This window comes from Anguilla anguilla, chromosome 4 (assembly GCF_013347855.1).
Source record: "Anguilla anguilla isolate fAngAng1 chromosome 4, fAngAng1.pri, whole genome shotgun sequence".
Classification (NCBI taxonomy): Eukaryota; Metazoa; Chordata; class Actinopteri; order Anguilliformes; family Anguillidae; genus Anguilla; species Anguilla anguilla.
In genome coordinates this window covers 15,436,412-15,457,899 of record NC_049204.1, presented here as the reverse complement: position 1 = coordinate 15,457,899, position 21,488 = coordinate 15,436,412, and the positions used below count along the sequence as shown (strand labels likewise).

General features: G+C 38.7%; 1 long non-coding RNA gene across 1 annotated transcript; it reads left to right on the top strand.

Annotated features, from left to right (window-relative positions):
- Nucleotides 1-647: 647 nt before the first annotated feature.
- Nucleotides 648-13,387, top strand: LOC118226227. The gene is made up of 2 exons (XR_004764995.1): nt 648-1,143; nt 12,364-13,387. It is a non-coding gene; the product is annotated as an uncharacterized LOC118226227 (long non-coding RNA).
- Nucleotides 13,388-21,488: the final 8,101 nt, after the last annotated feature.

Genomic DNA, 21,488 nt, shown 5'->3' with positions numbered 1-21,488 from the left:
TTCTTTGAGACAAGGCAACAAACTGAGCCATTGTGGTCCTGACTACCAGTCACTGATACTGCCCCTAAAAGGTTACAAAGTAGTCTACTTACCATATCTCCAAGACAATAAGTAGCCATGGTTTTGCTGCCCAAACAGTCCACTGTTTATAGCAGTTTTTGAACAGATTAAATTCAATAAATTCCTCATTCCTCATTTGGCAAATATGCAACCCTGCCGAAGGAACAATATGCTATATCACAAGTAAAATGACTGTTTCTCTGTTGGTTACTATAACTGACATACATAATCGAGCCTCAATAATTACAGTATGTCATATTTCCAGATTGCTACAAGTTTATCCACAATATTGTAGTATTAGTTATAGACGAAGAACCAGCATAGGCCTATGGACCTTGTATGACTGTGTTATTTCTGAAGGGATTGCCTTATCAACAGAAGGTTCAATGAATTTCTTCAATGCACATTCATATTCAAGATGTGGTTTTGTAGTTAATCTTTCTTGTGAAATACAGTTATGGATATGTTTAAAATCTCAGACTTCAAACATCATATTTTAGCTTACACTACAACTGAACATGCATGGTTCTGACTGTTTTGTTTATGTTAATGTAAGCACTTCCGAAGGATGAAGGACATCGAAGGTTAAATCCCACACAGGCAAACGATAACTGATTAAATACTTAAAATAGAGAGCCAATTACCAAATATTTTATAAAGATTAAACTTATTTGATACCCCAACCCCTCTTGTCTCGACTCCTTACTGAATAATTTTGCTGCAATGCATATGCGTCACTGCACACAGGGGCGGCAGCTTTAGCTGGAAAACACGAGTGAAAACACGTGCGTCTCCTTTAAGAATGAGGATCCAAATCCATGTTTGAGGGAAACGACTGAATTTTCTGTGAAAATGGATTATCAATGCAAAATCGTTATTTTGGGATTTGTATCTTGTCGATGGAAAACGACACGGCGACTGAAAACAATAAATTGTGAGAACTGCTGACTCCAAAATGTCTGATTATGTGATTTGATTCTGTTAACTGCCTTAAACTAATGCTTGCGTTTACATGGAGCTCGGAAGCATTTGACACAGAAGGAAATTCTTGAGAAGTTTTACCAATTCTTATCCGTGGAACAGGTAATGCAACTAACATGTATCTAAAGAGCATGTCATTGTCGTTGATTTTGTTCTTAAAAAACTGACAATTAGCTAGTAGCCTACTAACTTTGATTCTGGGTGCATTTCCGTTTAATCGTCAATTATAACTGAAGTATCGTAATACTAAAGTGGTTTGCCTCGATTTTCCAATGGCACAGGAAATCAGGCAGCTGCCTAGATCTTACGTAGCTACTCCGTGTTACAATGGCTGGTAGCTGGGTTCTCGAAGACTGCTTATTAGCCGATGTTTATCTCGGAAGCGTGCTACATTTTACGGACCCTGAACCTAGCCATGGCGGCTGTATTTTTCTCACACATGACGCCGTGACTGCGAAATGAGCTAGGGTTAGTTGTTACTGGACTCAAATGCACTATATTTTCAGAGAACGTTAGCGGAGCGGGCCTTTAATACCAGCGATGATGTAGCAAATGTAGCCAAAGAGCGAAGCGCTAAGTTTCCGTGAACGTAGGCATATTTTATAACTGCTGGTTTAATACTACATGATTACAAAATACTGTAGGCTACAGGATGTGATCAGTTTGCTTTACTGTCAGTTCGAGCGAAATAACGAGTTTTTGAGGCAGTCAAAAAAGTTGGCTATAGGTATTGGCCAGCTTTATTGCTATTTTCTGCCCATTATGTGCGGTATTAGAAATAGGACCTACCTTCCCTCTGTTCAATTACTCGTGTCAAGTAAAATACTTCCGTGTGTCTGTATGCAGCCTAATGTTTTTACAACGTTTTTTTTAAGGTTATATGGCAGACATTTTATGTGAGTAGGCCTATAGGTTATTGAATTCTGAATCAGGCCTATTATTACTATTATTATTATTATTATTATTATTATTATATTCTGTAATAGCACCCACCACAACGCTTTTAACATTGGATTTTCAGCGTGGAACCTCCGATGACAAGTGCAATTATAGTTAGACACTGAGACACGTATTATATGTTGCATGTCAGATTATGCTATAACAATCTGCCAGTCATGAGCAGAAGGAAGGAATCGATATATCTATTGCATAATGCAAGCTGTGCGCCAGGAGAGGGCTGTGGGCAGGTTAGCTTTAGATAATTCAGTCCAAATCTTGTGCAGAGTAGGCCTATTCTCTTTCATTGTAATGCAAAGAATTCTAGGAATTTACTCCAGAGGCCCACAGAGACCTGGGCTTCCCATGTTTTACACTCAAGGTAGCTTAGCTAGTTAAACCATCAGATTCAAGTATCATATGAGATACTGTATACATAAGTAGGCTCTACCTTTCTACCACTAAACAGCAAATTCAACACTTTATAATGTGATTGGTAGTCTAGTCAACAAATTAGATTTGTTGCTGTTTAAAAACTTTTCAACTCATGAAAATTACTTAAAGGGCAAGAAAAATATTTTTATGTTTGATCATTGGAAAAGAGGTTGCACAATAAACTACAATTCCCCTTTTTTTTAAAGAAAGTGCAGCTCGAAAAGACAAAACAAACACAATTCACATACAACGCATGATGAAAATGCACGATGATTGTTTGTTAGCTGACAGTGGTTTAATGCACTTGGCATTGGCATAAGTGTAGCTAATTGTGCCAAGGATCATTTTTGTGCACACTATGTGTCTCTGTGGATTTGCACTTTGCCTCATTGGAACTTATTCCTGTTAATAATATATAAGTATTTGTGCTAGCTTGCATTGTCTACCTAATGGCAAGGCTTTATGGAAGACATGTAGGGCATTGCCTGTTATAGCAAGGTGGCAAGCTCATGTTATAATACACTCATTGCACATTACATGTTCCAGTTTGCTGCTTGAGTTTGAATATATGCAGCATTAAAAATGGAACACTGAAAGAGAGATGTGTCTGTTTTAGAGACTGTCCTTTTGGAAAAAATTTAGGAAGGACATATGGGGAGGAGGAAATAGGTAAAGAAAAGACAATCAGATGCTGTCACTGTGGTTTAGTTCCCCTTTGAAAGGGGTTGTGTGTTTTCTGTTGACTATAGCGTTTTTGCTTTCATACACTGGCAGATCAACATCACAAATGTACTGAGTACAGTTCTAATGGTCTGAGGCTACCTCCATTGCTTCTGTTTACATCATGGTGTGATGTAATTCCCTGAGTCCCAGAGTGAATCGAATCACACATGTATGTAAATGTGATCAAACAAGGTGTGGAAATATGATAGAATCATTGACATTATCATTGACATCTCTGTCATGGGGTTTTCATTTACTGAATAAAATTAAAATCATTGCATGGCTACTTTTGTTACTTACTAAATGTTAACATGCACTCTTGTAATTTAATTTACCTTAATCTTTAAAGCGGATCACTTTCTTGGTCTTGTCTACCCTGTGACAGTTGAGCCATTCCTTGCCAAGTGCAGGCTGTTGGTCATCTGCCGTTCTCAGATTGTGCAAGAAAAAACTTACCAGGGGATTTCTGCCAGTACTGATCAGCTTATATTGTAAGTTCATAAATGAGTCATTTTATGTTTCCTTTTTTTTGCGTACTGGTCTTGAATTCAAGTGACATTCGCAAGGTGCCAAGAAGTCTGGAATTTGTTTTTGGCCCCACAGCTCTGAGCTGAAGCCGTCATGTACATGAAGTGTATTTATGTACAGCTTTTCTGCCTCCTTCGAAAGAAGATTTGAAGAAGGGGTTCATTTCAGTAGGTGGACCTGAATGTTTTGTAGTAGCTGAAAGCAAAAAGCATTTCAAAGAATAAATAAATGTAAGAATCTGCGGCTCGTCTGGTCTTCAACCTCCCCAGACACTCCCACGTAACTCCCCTGCTCACTACCCTCCACTGGCTGCCTGTTATAGCTCGCATCAAATTCAAAACATTGGTCCTAGCATACCAGGCAGTCAAGGGATCAGCCCCAGCATACCTTCACAAGATATTCAAACCCTACATGCCAGCCAGATCCCTCCGTTCTGCTACCTCAGGACGCCTAGCACCTCCCCCTCTTCGCACCTGCACTTCCAGAACACGTCTCCTGTCTGTTCTGGCCCCACGATGGTGGAATGACCTCCCTGTGGAGGTCAGAACAGCTGAGACTGTGACCCATTTCAAACGACGACTGAAGACCCACCTCTTCAGGCTGCACCTCTCCCCATCCCTCCCTTCCCCCCTGTAAATGACTAAACTTAGGGTTGTAACTAGGCAGCTGTTTCATAGGTGACTTAGTTGATGCGCCTGTCTTAACGACTAATTGTATTTTTATTTATTTTTATTTTTCCATAGATTGCGTTGTTGCCGTTCTCGTTGTTAGTGTTAATCAGTTTAACCATCAGGGTCCAAGTTGAACTATGCGGTTGTTCCCTGTACTTGGACCGGTACTTCTCTCTAGGGTTTTCGTCATACTTGTTCCTGGTTCAGAGATTGCGTACTTATGTTGGTCTCTGAGGACCTCTGTGTTTGAAAGGTCCTCTGTTTCAAGCTAGAGACATCCTCATCCATTAATGGCATTGGCTGTTTTGCTTCAGCAGTCCCATCTCCATTTGCACATAGACTACATGAAATGGATGGTTGAGAAATAAAGGAGCACACCAGAGGATTTACAAAAATTGCAGGACACTTGTCAGTCAACCGTTTCATGAATGCATAGCCTTACGCTCCACATGCAGTGCCCTCTCATTGCTCTCACAGATGGTAAACTGAGGGGAGTGTAGCATCATTCAACTCAAAACTGTTATAGTGCAAATGGCAGAAACAAGCTGATTTCTGCACAGTTGGGTAATTATCGTGGTTTTATGGCAACAATGTCATAGAAAAATACACTTGTGCCATTGGGGCCTGTCATTCACAAATTCGAGGAATGGTTTCACGGAAGCCTTTTTTTAGGATGCATGTTCTGAAATACTGTGCCCTTGTTAATCCTTAAAATGATAATAGTTGTAGGTTTGTGTACATGTTGGTATGAATGATCACACGCAGTAATGATCCTGTACCTATTATATGTACTCTTCATGTGGCAACACTTGATCACAGAGTGGGAGCAACTCTTTTTATTGTACCAACATATCTTCAAAAGAGCCTTGAACAGCTGATGTTCAAGGTAGGGGATTTCCAGAAGCTGGCTGTTCAGTGTTGTTTCCTGTACTGGCCAAATCGTTTCACACAGCATGGGCTGATTAAATCGAAATTCTGACTAGGTTTGTAGCACACATTCTGGTTGCATAGCTATGCTTTTTCGAGAACTGGAAGGATCCTCCTTTTGAGAAACTTTCAACATTTGTTATTGAACAGATAACCCCCCCCCCCCCCCCACCCCCCACCCCCCGCCCCTCACTTGGTGCTTATTGGATTTTGCAAATGAGTTCTTTGAAGATGTCTTTCAGCCTGAAACATGCTGTCTGTGACACAATCCAAGATGTCATACTTATTCATCTGACAAAATGTTTGAAGAGCCCGCACTCTTTGGGCCAATTGACATGAAAGGAATAACATTGCCTTGGAATAGCCATGTGCATTAGCTTGAAACATATGGCTCAGAATGTTTTTGTTGTTGTTGTTACTTGGTTTCATTTGGATATTAATAATTTAGTCGGCTGCCTGATTTCATCAAGCATGTATTTGTTGTTGTGAAGGGAATACACTGTTTGCTGTATATACTGTATATGAATCTTTTATGTTTAAAATATTTTGTTTGAGGTGTACAATTATTGTTGTATCATATGCTAGGAGCTAGAATGACAGTATCACTGATTTCAGTGTGAGAATAAATGTAGCTAGCTAGTTAATTTGTGGTAGGCTGAGTAGTATATTGCCATTAGTTACTCATCAGTATTAATAAGTAATGCTAATATGGGTTATGACTAGGGTCATGCTTTTGCTGCAGTCTGATTTCGTAGCTTGCCGGTCTATTAAAATGCCCTGTGTCTTGTGGTAACCACTGTAGTTGAATACAAGGCCATGAATTCCCTAATTCATTCAGTTAAGAGAGACCACTCATAATGAGTTTAGTGTGAGCCAACAATTGACTATGGAAACAGCAGCCTGTGCTTTAAAATCAGCCCTGCGCAGTGCAGTTGTTTCGGTCAAACAGTATGTTCGTCACAACATTTAACAATTCACACTAGAAATTTTTTAAAAATAATGCATAATGCAAAACGCATAATGTTTCATACAGTGATAGATATAACTCTTTGTTTTACGCTTAGTTTGTTATGAAAAATTAAATAATGAAATGGAAAAAATCTGTCCAAAATTATATATACAAATTTGAAGTATGAACTTGATGCTTTATTTTAAACTATGTTTCCCCAAGGAGTTATTTAGAATTATTTCTAAGTAGCAAAATAATAATAAAATCTGCAAGTGAAATGGAAAGCAAAAACAACGAGAACAACAGGAGCAATTGAAATCCCTACACCTGTGTTCCCTAAGATCGGGCACTGAACACAAACAAAAAGGATTGTTTGCTTAAGAAGTACCTGTAATTCATGACTTTCCTTTCGAGTTACAGTACTGTAGGAAACCATAAACCACTTAGTTAATAAATGTCAGATGTAATGAAACATTTGATTCACCATGAAAACCTGTGCAGTGCTACATGAGGAATGGGAACCTAGAGCTATAATCCAGATATGAGACAAAATGATATGCGTCTGTTTATTTCCTGGTATACACAAATTTACTTTGATCTCTTACAGAGTTTCCCTAATTTACATATGCAAAATTTAACTTGTGATTTTTTTTTTTTTCATTTCTTTTCATTCGTTAATTGACTCATGTGGGGGTTTCACTCATGGCCACATCAACATTGATATCATTGTATGAAATGCACAGGGAAACTCCACTATTAGGAGCAAAATGCTTCCACTTTCAGTTATGTTCATTTGGGCATAATCAGCTTTGCTTGTTCGTTTTGCTTGATTCATGTATCAAGCTTTGAGAGATTGGCAGACCATTTATAATACTCACAGAAACAAAACAACTGAGAGAGCAGATGAGTTTGCCAGGGATTCAGTTCCTAGTCTCAAAAACATCTGCATTTTTTTAATGTGGGAAAATTGAGCTTCCATTTAAACCCACAAAAAGCTCGGATTGTAGAATGTAAACAAAATTCTCTGTTAGACAGCAAGCAATTTTAGTCAATTATTTGGCCTATGAAAGCATTCAGCATGAATGACTGTCTTTGAAAGTTCAAGATCATCACACAACAGGATGGAAGGGGAAATAGAGTGCATACAATTTTAATGGCTGAAAAAAATCCAACACTATCTATGATTCAGGCAATTACTCCTCCTTTCATCACAAAGAGTGTATCCGATAAGTCATTAAATCAATTATATTGCAAAAAGAAGAAAAAGAACAGAAGTAAATTAGTGTTTTACAATTTACATTAATATTAAATTGCCTAAATCTGTATTAAATGTAATAGCACTGTATTCAAACAATGCCTTGGAATGCACCACTTTCACAACCTACCTTATACAAACTATCAACCAATGAATTTCCTGTCAAAGAAGTTTAGGACTATTTATGCACTGTACCTTTGTCTTATTTTGAACAATTGGCTTTGCCTGCATAATGGAAACATAATCATAGTTTAACATCCTAATCTTGTTCTGTTGAGTGTCCTTCACAAGCAGACTGAGATGGAGTACGAATAGAGCTACGGGAGTCTTTTCTTCTCTTCAGCTCAATCCTGATGCTGATAATTGCTTGACCTCCTCTGTTTTATGAGTCTCTTTGTTGTTTCATCCAGTGAGCACTAAGGATTTTATTAGTGAGGTTTGGAAAACCGTGCTGGTTTTACACTGACCTCACTCTCGTGGGGTTACTGGGCCAGGGCCATCGGCCGGCTGGCCTCTCTTTCAGGGCCCCCTCCCTTTGCCAAGCTGTTGATTTGTTAACAAGCAAACAACTCATAAGAGTGTAAAACAAACAATGCCCAAAAACAACCCCCCCCCCCCCCCCCCCCAGCTTCCAGTGTGTATAGGGCCCTTTATCGCTGGCAGACATACTATTCATTTTTTCTTCAAATCTGTTGCATGAAACATTAAGGTGTCAAATGGAACACGTGGTGCCATTTTGGTTAGTGCACGTAATGCCAACAAATACAAGAAGAAATGTGTATCGGCCAAAGGTTTATAATATCTAGCCTGTGTAGGAGATGACTTTCAGGAAACCGGAATCTTAAACTTCACTACTTTAGTCTAAAGGAGAAATAAGTCAAATATAATTTATTGAAGAACATTCTTCTTCATTCATTTACAACGGAGATTTAGCAGGATAAGACCTTTGGAATCAAGAATGTTCTATGGTACGGAGATATTTGCATCACATCTATGACAGCTTCTGTAAATTCATCCACTTTCTATATTAATGATCCACTCTGAACATCCGTATTGTTGGTTCATGATATTGTTTGTGCATAGCATTGTATTCAATATACCTTAGCATTTTATTTTATTTTATTTTTTTTTGAAGGGGTGAGGGAAGGTTTGGCGGAAACTTTTTTACGAAGCAGAAATGACAAAGCTAAACTTCAGATCAATATTGGTGGAAGGTTTATTTTATTTAGTTACCACTTGAAATTTGGAATTATCCTTGGAAATTAGGCTGCATTCCCTCTCTGTAATTACCTCAGAATGCTGAGGATCACATCTCCTCTGAACAAATGAGGCCAGAGATGACTGTTGTGATGACATTCGCTTCAACATTCATGGTGGCAACAGTAGGATTCTTTGCTTTTGTATGATTACACATTGCTAGTTGTTCCTCCCACAATTTGCTTTTCTAGGTTTTTCACAAATTCTAGGTTCTCACAGGAGGAAATAATTACTGGCAGTTGCCTAGCTTTGCTCACATGTATATGTGAACCTCAGATCCATATGTTCGTCTATTGTTGTCCTGTTGTATTCAGGAAGTGTAACATCAACATCGTTGTCCATTTCGAACAACAGTTCTAACATGGGATACAAAATTCCATGGGGATATTTTTTGGAAGTTGAGCATCCATTGATTGTTTCTGTTAACAGAGTATTGCATTTCTCCCAAGTATCCAAATACTCAGATGCATATTTATATTCCTAATGCAGACCAATCTCAAAATTCTCTGCATTCAGAGATCCTGTGAGAAGTCTCAAAATGTCACCCAGCTCAACAGCTGGAAGAGGGTGGGTGCGCCCCCTACAGGCACTGGGCTGCCTGTCTATCTCTCTCTCTAGGTATGAAAAGATGAGACTACTTTCTTCACAAAATGCAAAATGGTTTAACAGAAAGTGTCTAAGAATCCATTCTGCTAAGAATAATACAGCTTATGAAGTATGGAATTTCTGTTTTCTCAGTGAATCCCCAGATATGTACCTTAAAACTCAATTGGTAGAGGGACTGTTTCGGTTTTATAAGTTGCTTATTTGAATTATTTGTAAAAGGCAGAGTAGAACATCTTAGTACAGTAAATTCTTTCCCAGCTGGCTTTGTGTTTCCCAGTTACTGTCCAACAGAGTACTGCTGGCTTCATTTATAATCTCTCCTAATGATCAAAGGCTACAGCTCTGATTATTAATATGGCCACCGGCACTTATTCCAGCACACCATTATTTAAATCCATCATAATGGATGGGTAATTAGCAGATACATGATCTATAATAGATATTAATGCTTCATTAATATTAATGCACTCTATAACCTCAATCAAAGAACTGGATTGTGCAAATGTTAAATTCTGCCAGGTTAAATTCTGGGACAAAGAGTCTAAATATTTCTATATGTGTATTGGTCATACAAATATGAAGATCTGGGCATTTTTCCTAAATTAAGTTGTAATGGTAACAGTTTTCCTCACGAGAACGTTCCTTGCTTACATGAGCGATATGGATTAGTTCTAAGATCTGATTTGTGAAACTAGTTTCAGGTGTCCTCACAATGCAATGAGTTTCAGCTGGCCCTGTTTGTTTTTTTGATGAGGGGTAGGCTGATCGAGTTTTCCATATGACATGGAAATCATGTCCAATCCTATTTGGTGCTGAATAATATAAAATTATATTTTAAAGTTTTTTAAATCTCGAGCAATATCAGTCAAGAAATTAATAGTACATTAACAATAATAATCGGACTGACGACCAAGTTCAGTCCATTGTATCCTGCAACTACAAGTGCATGGAAAATCAAGACAATAGCCCAACAGATCGTCAATGCATGACAAATCCCAGCAGATAATTAGAACCATAGTTTGAAGTTATATTAGAAAGCATACTGGATATTCTGTCCTTATTGCTAAACCATGGTATCCGCACCCTCCCTCCCTGAAAAGCTTTCTCTGTCAGAATGCTCGATGTGCTGCTGATTCTGGAATTCCCTGTGTTGCTTTATGCTCTGGCCCACCACAGAATCTGCATTCTAACCAGAGGGCTACATTTTCATTGTTGCTGCTCCCTTAAAGTGGTTAAATACAACAGCAAAGCCAAAAATCTTAAGATTCCTTCTGCTGCCAGGTTCCAAGGCAGGCCAGCTTCCCTTGCCAGCCACAACAAACCAACCTCTAATATGTACCCTGCCCTGACAGTACCTACCATCAGCTTTATCATTTGTTACTCATAGGCCTGGGACCATGCACCAACAAAAAAAAAAAACTATGATCCAGGCCACCCCACTCAAAACAGCTGACCAATCCCTGTCTTGCACCACCTACCCTGACATACTCTTCACTCCCCAAGGTCTCTGATTCCCCTCTCTTCCTGAAGCCTGCTCAGTCCCCTCCCCCTTTCCCCTCATAAAGAGGACCCATAGCCCAGCTATTTAAAGGCCCGAGGGCAGCTCTATCCCGACAGATTATTAATAACAATTGCTAGGAGGCACTTTGTCACACAGCCTGTCAAGGAGTGCACGAAGCGTTGTAGATATAGGGAAAAGAACTGTTGACATTTCTTGTATACCCAGTGTAATCAGGTGGCAGTGTGATGTAAGAGATGCAGAGAGAATGTGTGTGTGTGTGTGTGTGTGTGTGTGTGTGCAACTGTGAGTGAGAAAAATGCTGATATTGCTTGGATGAACTAGGATGTGAAAAAACTTGTTTTTTTTTACATCTACAATCTAAACGGTCTTATTTTCATGATTAAGTGAATGATCTCTGTAGTGGAACCATACAATTTTGCTGTCAGTTACACAAGCATGCCCATTGTTCTCAAAAATCCACACCCATTTTTTGTTCAGCAAATAATTTTCCCTTCGAAATCTTTTTCCAAAATATTTATTTGAACATGGAGTATACTTACAAAAAGGCCTGCATGCTCCAGAGTTGCTCGCTCTGCGATTTGTTTCCGTAACCCGTGTGTTCTCTCAATGTAAACATGCATGCGAACAGGCATGCAATATGGCCGCATGCACGCGACGCGCGCGCGCCCAGGTGGCCACTGGATGGCAGTGGTGTGGAAGGAGTGATGATGGGGACACGAGCGTAAGAGACGTGGAGCGTTTAGGCCGTAGTGAGCTGAGGGAGTCAATGAACAGGAACAAAGATAAGGGAAAGTGAGGTGGAGCTTCACGACTGGGGCGGCAGTTACTTTGCTGTTATTAAAAAATACGGATTAATACTCACTGGTTGTAAGTGCAGTGTGAGGTGCATCTTAAGTTTGAGCATCGGTCACGTGTTCAGTTTCTTGCTGTCCCAGATAACGGGTGTATATATGATTTTACATATTCGGTAAAAGATCATATAAATTAGATTATAAATAATAATCTAAATGTAATGCAGTTTTATTAAACTGTATCATAGCTTCTGCCAGCGAACTTTTGTGGTATGCGTACAAGAAGCTTAAGATGCATGAACCCTCTTTCAAATAATGATCTCTTGCAAGTGAGCGCAACAAACGCGTTGTTTAATGTATTAACATAAATAAATGTTAATTTATAGGTTGCATAGTGTCTTACTGGACGTCTGATGAGGAATTTGTGTCAGAAACTCAAAACTGGTTACGCGGTGGTTTTAACGAGTAAAGGGAAAGATCGGATAAAACGGAAAAAATGGTCTTTCTCTTTTCCTGTTCTCATTTTTTCTTTAATATCTGCAGCCTGTTGCTTATTCATACGGGTTTAAAAAGTATCGAGCTGTTATGGCTTAACAAAATGCGACAGGTCGACAGATGAAAAGAAAAAACATTTTACATGGCGAAACATTGTTTATATCAGAACTTAATTTGTCAATACCCGGATATATTTAACTTTTTTTTTTTTTTTTTTTTTTTTACAGAAGCAGCAGCGTAAGACATATGTAAAGACGAAACACAGATGCAACACAACCTCCTACGTGAATGTGACAAATAGTTTTGGTAAACGGATATCTTGTTGCTTCAAGGCCATGGAAGTCACGTTTCCAGCTTGTGGTGTTGTCTGTGCCACTGGAAGGAAATCAGTAGTGGTTTAAAATCGGCGTATTTTTAAATTCATTGTAGCTACTGTTCCGCGTTACGGTTCTGCCATTGTATAATTATTATTATTATTATTATTATTATTATTATTATTATTATTATTATTATTATTAATAATAAATAGCCTGATGCCGATATTATGACTATGGTAGTATATTAATTCTAATTCTATTAATTTTATTATCCATGCTGTTTTTATTAAAAATTAAAAATTAAATAAAAACAGGCACGTAGTAGGCCTATATTCAGCATTCAGCTACATTTGTCCTCCTTACTGTATTTACATTGGTCTTCAGCCGCTCGCTATGCGAATCCATTCTCGGAGAGCATTGGGAAAAGCAGTCCGTGGTCTCGCGAGGCAGGCTCCATTCGGGAGACTGCGCGCGTTTTGTCGACGTTTTCTGGCTGTTTCGCAGAAACAACGGTCGATATTCTGAAAAAAACTGATTTTAAGAATGAGTCGGCCTGTACCCCTTTTTTCTAATGTTATTGGAAATAACACGCGCTATGTAAGCGACATGCGTACGTGTTTATATGACCTGTTGTGCATGTGCTGTTGAAAATCAAGAACTGAAAACGTCGAGAAAGACGAACTCCTTTTGCGATACATTAGGCTTCTTCAGTCAACCAGCCAAATTATTTTTCTGTAAAATTACTTACGCTATCATTCACGGATAATAAGCGAGTTACTTGCCAAGCTGACTACCTGGAAAGAGAACCCTAGTCTCGTTTGTCTGGCACTGCAACATAATATATTCATACAATGATATAGCCCATTTAGCATGTTTATTCCAAATGTCATAATTTTACAAGATCATCATATAATAAAGAAAATATTTTTGCTGAGTTTTGTCCATGCTTGCTTTTTGACTATATCCCAAGATTTCTAAGCATTGGGTACTGTCATCTTTATTCAGGAGTTTCTGATTCCTTAGTATAACTGAAATTGCTGTGTCTGTGACTATATTTGCTGGATATTCTGCGTCAATTATTATTTATCCTTAAACTCAAATTTTACAAGAAGAAAAAACATCTTATATCTGTAAATAAATGTACTTTATGAATAAGATGGGAAACTATTTGGATGAAAATGATAATCACAACATATTCCCCTGCACTTAGATGCTACTTCCACTTGTGCTTAATTGTTGATATACTTTCAATTTTTACAAATGTCTATAAAATCCCAAAACCTTTTTGCACACTATTTTAAAATAGCCCAGAACTATTTTAATATTTTGATAGGCTACTCTTTTAATATTGGTAAAATATTTTGTGCTATGAAACAAAATGGCACTATACTTATATTTCTCCTATTTCTCCTAAGTCTTTTCTGTAATATTGTTTTGCTGTGGACAGTGTTAATGTCATTTATTTTCTCACACAAAGCCACCGACCCACACACAAACACACACACTACGCACAATATTTTTATAATTTTGCCTTGGTATGAATTGTTTCCTCTTCAAGAAATTTTGTACAATATATATTCACTTTTCTGAAATGCCAGTTTACAAGCTTGAATGTATAATTGAATACATTTTGACTAATTGGCTGTCGATGTGACCAGGAGGATTGACCTTCCCACGATACCTAAAGAATGCTTTAGCAGATTCTCAGACAGGTTATTCATGCTTGTTTTGGATGCTGCTGTAGAGAAAACAAAAATGACTTATTCGTAAAGTTACTATTCAGAAAAGAATACAAAGCATTGAAAGTTATCTACAAACATTTTAACATATAACTTTGTGAGGATACTCCATCAAGTATTTCTAGTTGAGTTTACATACAGACAAATTGAAGCAAGTCAGCTTGGGTGGTTAGAATTAATTGACTGGCATAAAGACAAAGGAGAAATGAGCTCAGCAACTTACCCAGGAATACAGACTCAATCAGCATTCAAATGCAGTGATTATTGTGACTGGTAGATATGTAGGACTGATGTGTGACCTAAGAAAATAGCAGTTTAATATGAACTAAGGCCATAAATTCACTTGGCCTGTTTTGTCCTGTTCTAGATCACCGCTTAATTTCTTCTTCTTCTTATAATAATAATAATAATAATAATAATATTCAGAAGATGAACAACAATTACAACAACAAAGGAAGAATAATGCTTTTATTTTTATTTCCCTCTGATATATGCCTCTACTTGTATTTTAAAAAGTGACCACGTGAAGGAATTTGGCAGAGCCATTTTACCTTCTGTCTTTTCAGGTAGAAGGAACACTGAAGAGGCCACTAGGGTTTTAAGATGGGAGAAGCAGTCCTCTCTGAAAGAGGAGTTTCTTTTTCTTCTGTTGTGGACATTGTACTGCCCAGTGCTGGAATATTTCTCTCAGTGTAACAGCACAGTGCTGTTTCAGTCTGCCTGTGTTTGGGTTGAGAAACAAAGCCTAAACTCCACGGCTCTTGGTTCATGGGAAAAGAAAACGTTAAAAGCTGCAATCTTCCTGAATTCCACTTTGCTGTAATCACACAGATTTGGCCTGGTTACTCAAGGACACCTCTTCATTCTGAAGAAGGTTTCTTCTTTTACAGTTCCTCTAACCTGTCATAAGGACTAAATAATACAAGGTTGTATTTGATGAGAATCTGCTGTAAGCATGCCCATTTTAACTGTGATTTCTTAAATCTAATGCAACCAGTGCTTGTGGGAAGCTTAATAAAATAAAATAAAAATATTTTGAAACTAAACATGTATACTGTGGTAATGTAGCACTGGTACTGGTTTGTGATATTTTTATTTGATTTCAAGATTTGAATCAAAACTTCTTGCCCAAAAATTTATACTAGAATAGGTCATATTTCCTGAAGAACCAGGCATCTGAAGAGGTTTGTGTAGCGTGTATTATGTACTTTGTAAGATTGTGTCTAGGCTGACTGAGATGATCAACCTTCTTTATTCTTTAGAATTCTCGTTTGAAATTATGAGCATCTTTGGACTGTGTTAAAGTGTTGCTTTTTACAACTTTAACAAGTTCTACCGCAAACACAATAAAGATCACAACATCTGCTTTACACAGATTACTGGGGAGTTGTGTATCCCACATAGTGTGATGCATCAAACCATATGTTTGTTTTTGAAAAAATAAGGAGGGATAGGTGCCCCGTGGGAAGGTTTAAACCTTTTTTTGTGGACAACAATCCCATCCTCACAATTAGATGTCAAGGCCCCATTTTGCTGAGGAGTGGGGGCAGGAGGGGGGTTGCTATTCTCACCTTGCTCACTCGCTGACATCTGAAATCTCTTGACAATGCAGTGCGAATGTAAGCATTAACAACCAGCCCAGGGAAGGCCGAATGGCTGGCCTGAGGTTTAAAATTCCTCCTGCCAGAGTAATACTATGATATTAGCTGAGAAAAGGTTGTGTTTATGCATTTAAAGAGGGGGTATTACTTTGTGCATGATCAGGATAAAATGAATGTATGCCACCTTGTTGCCGTGAATTCTAATCTCCCTCTGATTTTCCTTGTACTGAGAATACACTGTTTTTAATCACAATAATAATCATTATGAAGTTTGATATAATTATTGTTGAAGCTTGATGCATTCAAAGAGACAAGCATCTGATACATGATGAATGGAATAAACTGAATGCAGAGACTGTGTGTCAAAATACATTATTTTGTGCTCCCTGGAGTTATATCCTGCTAATATAAAGTCTCTTGAAATGCTGACTAGAAAACCTGGGTGCTTATACTTATATAATTCTATCAGTGTCCTGAGGTATTGGTACATACTGCAACTACCACATTTCAAAATTTGTTCATGTGGTGTGTTAATACTGGCTAAATGTTCAAGTGAAAGAAAAGGTTGCCAACTTGCATAGTGTCACTCAATAGGCTTGCTTGAGAATTTCAAAAGTAATATGTTAAGGTTTAGCTTCTGATGTTGTGAAATCTGTTATGAAATTTTGTTTTGCTGTTTGGCTGGCTAATCAGTTTTTTAGATCTGAACATTTTGAATTCATAGTTTGAATTCAAATACCTTTCTAGTGCCCCCTCCTAATCTCTGTGTATTGTTTTACTAATATAGAAAATATAGAGGACACTCATAAATTAAATCTAGCTATTTATGGTAATTATGAATTTCTATAGTATCACTGAGTTGGCCCAAATATCTGTCCCTAAAATTGTAATAAACCTGATTTCAAAAGCCATGCCATGAGTGCAAATTACAAATGGATAACTGGGTTTGAAAAGTAGGAATGTCCAAGTCAATCTGCACATCACCTGTTGACCCCCACAAAGTCCTGCCCCCTCCCCATGACTGTAGCCTCCTTTACAGGCCAAACAATGCAAATGGCGCTTTGTCTCTCGCTGCCTGTTAAGGACACCTCATCTGCTGATATCAGGAAGGCCTATTGCGAGCTGTCTCTGATCCTGCACCCCTGCTAGAACAAAGATGAGAACCCTGTTGAAAACACATACCCGGCTTCTCATCCTTCTTTTGTGCTTTGCGTCTGAGTTTTATTTATAAATGTGCAAACATTGGGGATGCACCAGAGAAAGGACTCTGGCAGAGCCTTTTAGAAAACATACAATAGCCATTATAAGCATTTCTTTGTGAACACATCTAATGTGTTGTGAACATACCTCATTCTTCAGTGGTTTTATTCTGAATATTATTGGAAATTCTATACAGTTCGTCAATTCCTCAGCGATAAGAAATATAATGAATGACAGAGATATGCAACAACGTGTATAACGAGGTTATTCTTTTTCCACCGACCAATTATGCATTATTGACAAGGAAAACGTTGCTACACTATAGGTGTAAAATTGTTGATAATTAAAGATGATGTGTTTTTTAATGCTATGGTCATGGTTCAGACTTTTATATCAGCACTTGGCAAATTGACAATTGATTTTGGTCCAGGAACTTTTCCATATTGGTCATTGAGAATAATGTACAATGTGGTGTTCTTTGTTTTAAGTGACAGTCATTAAAATGATAAAATGTCTTTAGAAATTATAATAGAAATGGTTCTGTATATATTCTTCATTTTGGAGTTATTTATTCAATTGCAGCTTCAATTCTAATTAAAAATTCTTGTGTCTGACAAACAAGTGTCGAGAGTTGCTTAGGAGCAGGGGTTAGTCTTGAAGCAGTTTCGTAATTATTGAATAATGCAGGTTAATTATTCTTGACTTCATTAACTGAGTCATTCATCAGAGGGAGAAGGTAGGATTAACCATTTCATTAATTTTCTTTCGCCTTCATAAAAAAGCATGTCACCACTGATTACTTTTTCTATTTAAATATGGTATTGGTAGCTTTTTGATTTAAATTTTTCAATGTTTTTGTTTTTTATTTTTATTCATTTCTTTATTTGGCTAAGCGGTTGTTGCTTGTTCCCATTCATGTTCCCATACTGTGCAAACTATATAATTGCTTCACTACAGTCTGAGAATCACCAATGAAAAGAGAAATGTTTGTAATGGGCTATAATCTTGGACATTACATACCCATATAAAATGCATCACTCATCAACTGCTTATGTGCTTCAAATCATGCTAGACAAACAGAGTTCATCAGAGAGTTGCAGTAGTACTATCATATGATTTCATCTTGTGTTTTAGTTGTATTTCTCTTCAGTACAAAAAGTTACTTTCATTATCTTTTTGACATTGTATGTTTATTTGCTACGTAAATAAATGTTTGTTTAAAAACTATGTAAGTTTCTACCTTGTCAACAGGTTAAGATGTAAGTTGTCAGTGTTGAGAGAAGAGAGAGATCAGTTCAGTGATGAGCAAGAGTCTCTCCATGAAATTTGTCCTGTGTGTTTTACAGGCAGATGTTGTTAACATCAGACTGCTCACTGATTGGGGGGTTTTTATTTGTAGCTGGAAGGTACCTGCATTTGGCAGCTCTATGTTTAGGTACCTAGCCGAATGGCATTGGAGCCTTCCACACTAAAATGGTTACGGTACGGCATTACGTAATTCTCCAGAGTAGCTCAACCCGTTAGCAGGCTTCAGGACCTGCAGATAGATTCTAAAGTACTTTTGACTGACAGAAAAAGATTTATTGTGATTCGTAGGCCCGATTAATATTGAATCCTTTGGTTAAGTACAGATTTTGGTAGCATAGAAAGACACAAAGCCAGCTAGGAGAGTAATTATTTGTTAGTCGAAATTTTAGTCAAAATGAATACAGCCTTCTTGCCGCTGCAAATTAGCCAACTGAGCAGTGCTCGTTCCCATTAAGCCTCTGTGATTCAGAGAGGGGAGGATAAGGAGAGTTCACTCCAAATGTGTCGGTGTCCCATTACGGGGTGAGAGGAGAGGCAGCCGGCTTCCGTGCAGACAATGAGAGCGTCGGGAGACGCGCCCACGGAAGAGCCGGCGAAAATGGCACGGCGTGCCGCCCCCCCCCCCCCTCCACGCGCCCAGGCCCACCTAATTTGTGTTCGCCACCGGGTTCCCCCAGCGTGTGACCTCACCCCCCGCCTCAGGTGTCAGCCTGTCTGCGCGAGGCTCAATCCGCAAGGCGACGACAGCACAAATAACTTCATATCACAAGTCAGGGCTGTGCAGGGATGCGAGAGAGAATGGGAAGAACAGAGAACAGACAGGCCCTGAGCGGCCATAGGGTTGCAGTCTACTCCATGTTTCACAGCATTTTGTGAGGAAAACAAATGCAAGATTAGACTTATCCTAATATTAGTTAAGTGGTAGTCTCAGAATAGAAACCACAAGCTTAGACGTCCTTAACAACTGGAAGGGCACATAGCACAAGAGGTATTGTTTCTTCACTGGTTACTGTCCTCAGGGCCACGCGACAGCCTGTAGACCTCATGGCCATCCTTTGACAGGAAGTCTCTGTTTGCTGTACCAGATCAGTGAAAGGAAGTTATCTGGCACTGGTGCTTGCCACCAGACTCCCCATAGAGCAGAATGGACTTGTCCCAGCATTTTGTACACTGGGAGATTCAACATCCTATGGATGTGCGATTACTTGGGCCAACATTCTAAAGAGGCTGTGCCTTTACAGGAGCAAAACAGCGAAATCACCCCCCCCCCCTTTCATCTCTCACTGTCCATGTGTGTCTCTCTCTCTGTCTGTGTCCTAACATCCTTCTCTGGTCAACCGTCTCTTCTGACATTCACATCTTTTCGTCCACCTCTGCATCTGAGTGTCTGTTAGGATTGTTTCATCCAGTGCATGCAGTTCCGAGCCAATGGGAAGCAGCAGAGTGGGAGCGAATGGGCGGCTGCCTGATCCATGATAATGTCCATTGATAGGAAAATCAATGCACCATTGATCCAGGGCCCAGGGGCCATAGAGAGAGTTATTCACATGGACTGCCACTCTGTGTGCCAGTAAGTACCACACACAATTCATAATGCACACAAGATCCTGTGGCCTGAAATGGGAGCCTGCTCTAAATTTGAATTGAGAGAAAGGGGGAGGGGATCTATTTTCCATCAAAGCTGCATGTTCTAGTGGTGCCTCAGAAAGCCGCCACACATTCTGATCGTAATTGCCACTCATGAGAACACGTAAGCTATGCTTCTGACCCGGATCTCACCCATGCAGACAAGACGTTTGTGCTCATCCAGGTAGCAGATCTGTTCGACGAAATGTCCATTTTTTATATAATAGTAATAATAATATTAAATTGCATTTATATAGCACTTTTCTCTCACTCGAAGCGCTTTACGGTGATGAGGGGGAAACTCGCCTTGACAGCCACCAATGTGTACCACCCACGTGGGTGTTGCACAGCAGCCATTTTGGACTGGAAAATTCACCACACATCAGCTGAGGTGGAGAGGAAGTGAACAGTTTTTTAGTCAATTAAATCAGGGGATGATTAGCTCACAGGTTGAGAGAGCGAGATTAGGAATTTAGCCAGGATACCAGGGAACCCCCTAACCTTTCCGATGAGTGTCATGGGGTCTTTAATGAGCCAGGACGTTGGTTTAATGTCTCATCCGAAAGACAGCATCTCCTTCACCATAGTGTCCCCATCACTCTACTGGGAATTGGGGATTATTCAGACAAAGGGAACTGCCCCCTACTGATTCACGAATATCACTTTGAGCAGCAACTTAGTTTTCCCTGGAGGTCTCCCATCCAAGTACTAACCAAGCCCACACTTGCTTACCTTCAGCCATTCAACAGGAGCAGAGTGCATGGTGATATGGCTGCTGGCAAATATTATTATATTTACAGAAAAAGCAATTAAGTAATCAAACTTACATGTTTCAGGCAAACACACGTCATGTCCTTAAATTAAGCTCTTGAATTAGCACATCTGAGCCCTGTTTTGGCCATGATGGTTGAGCCTGCCTGTTTAGGGGATCAAGCAAGGATTATCCAGCCTTGATCCAACCTAGGAATGTGACAAATCTATTTTTTCTTTACACAAGAAATCATCCAAATTCTTAACATATTAATTCATTGTTTTATTTCAATTTTAACACAAGCTAGATGGTTGTGTTGCACATAACCACTCCCAGCTAGTGTGTCAGTGAACATTAAGAGAAAAACAGCGAATATTTAATTGTCCTGAAAATAAAATAAATAAAACGTAATGAAATAAAAGTGACATAAAATAATTAATAGATATCTATTTATTTAATTGCTTATTTATTTAATTATCAATTAATTTCATTGCTTTTTTTGTTACATCATCCATTTATTGATTTCATTGCTTATTTCATTGTCAGTTTATTTAATTTTGTCACATTTGTTCTTCCATATATAACTGCGTTATATGTCTTCTAAAATGGCATACAACCTAGAATCTACAATATGCAACAATATATATTCTCATTTTCCTTGTTTAACAAACACTCAGCGTGAGCAAGCACTCCTGTGCGCAATGGAACTTCTCACACTTCCCAATTCAATTCCCAATCATGTGTACCCTGCAAGTAAGTCGCGGCAGTGAGTGGCAGGTTCACGGGACGTCTTGATCGCCATGGAGATGT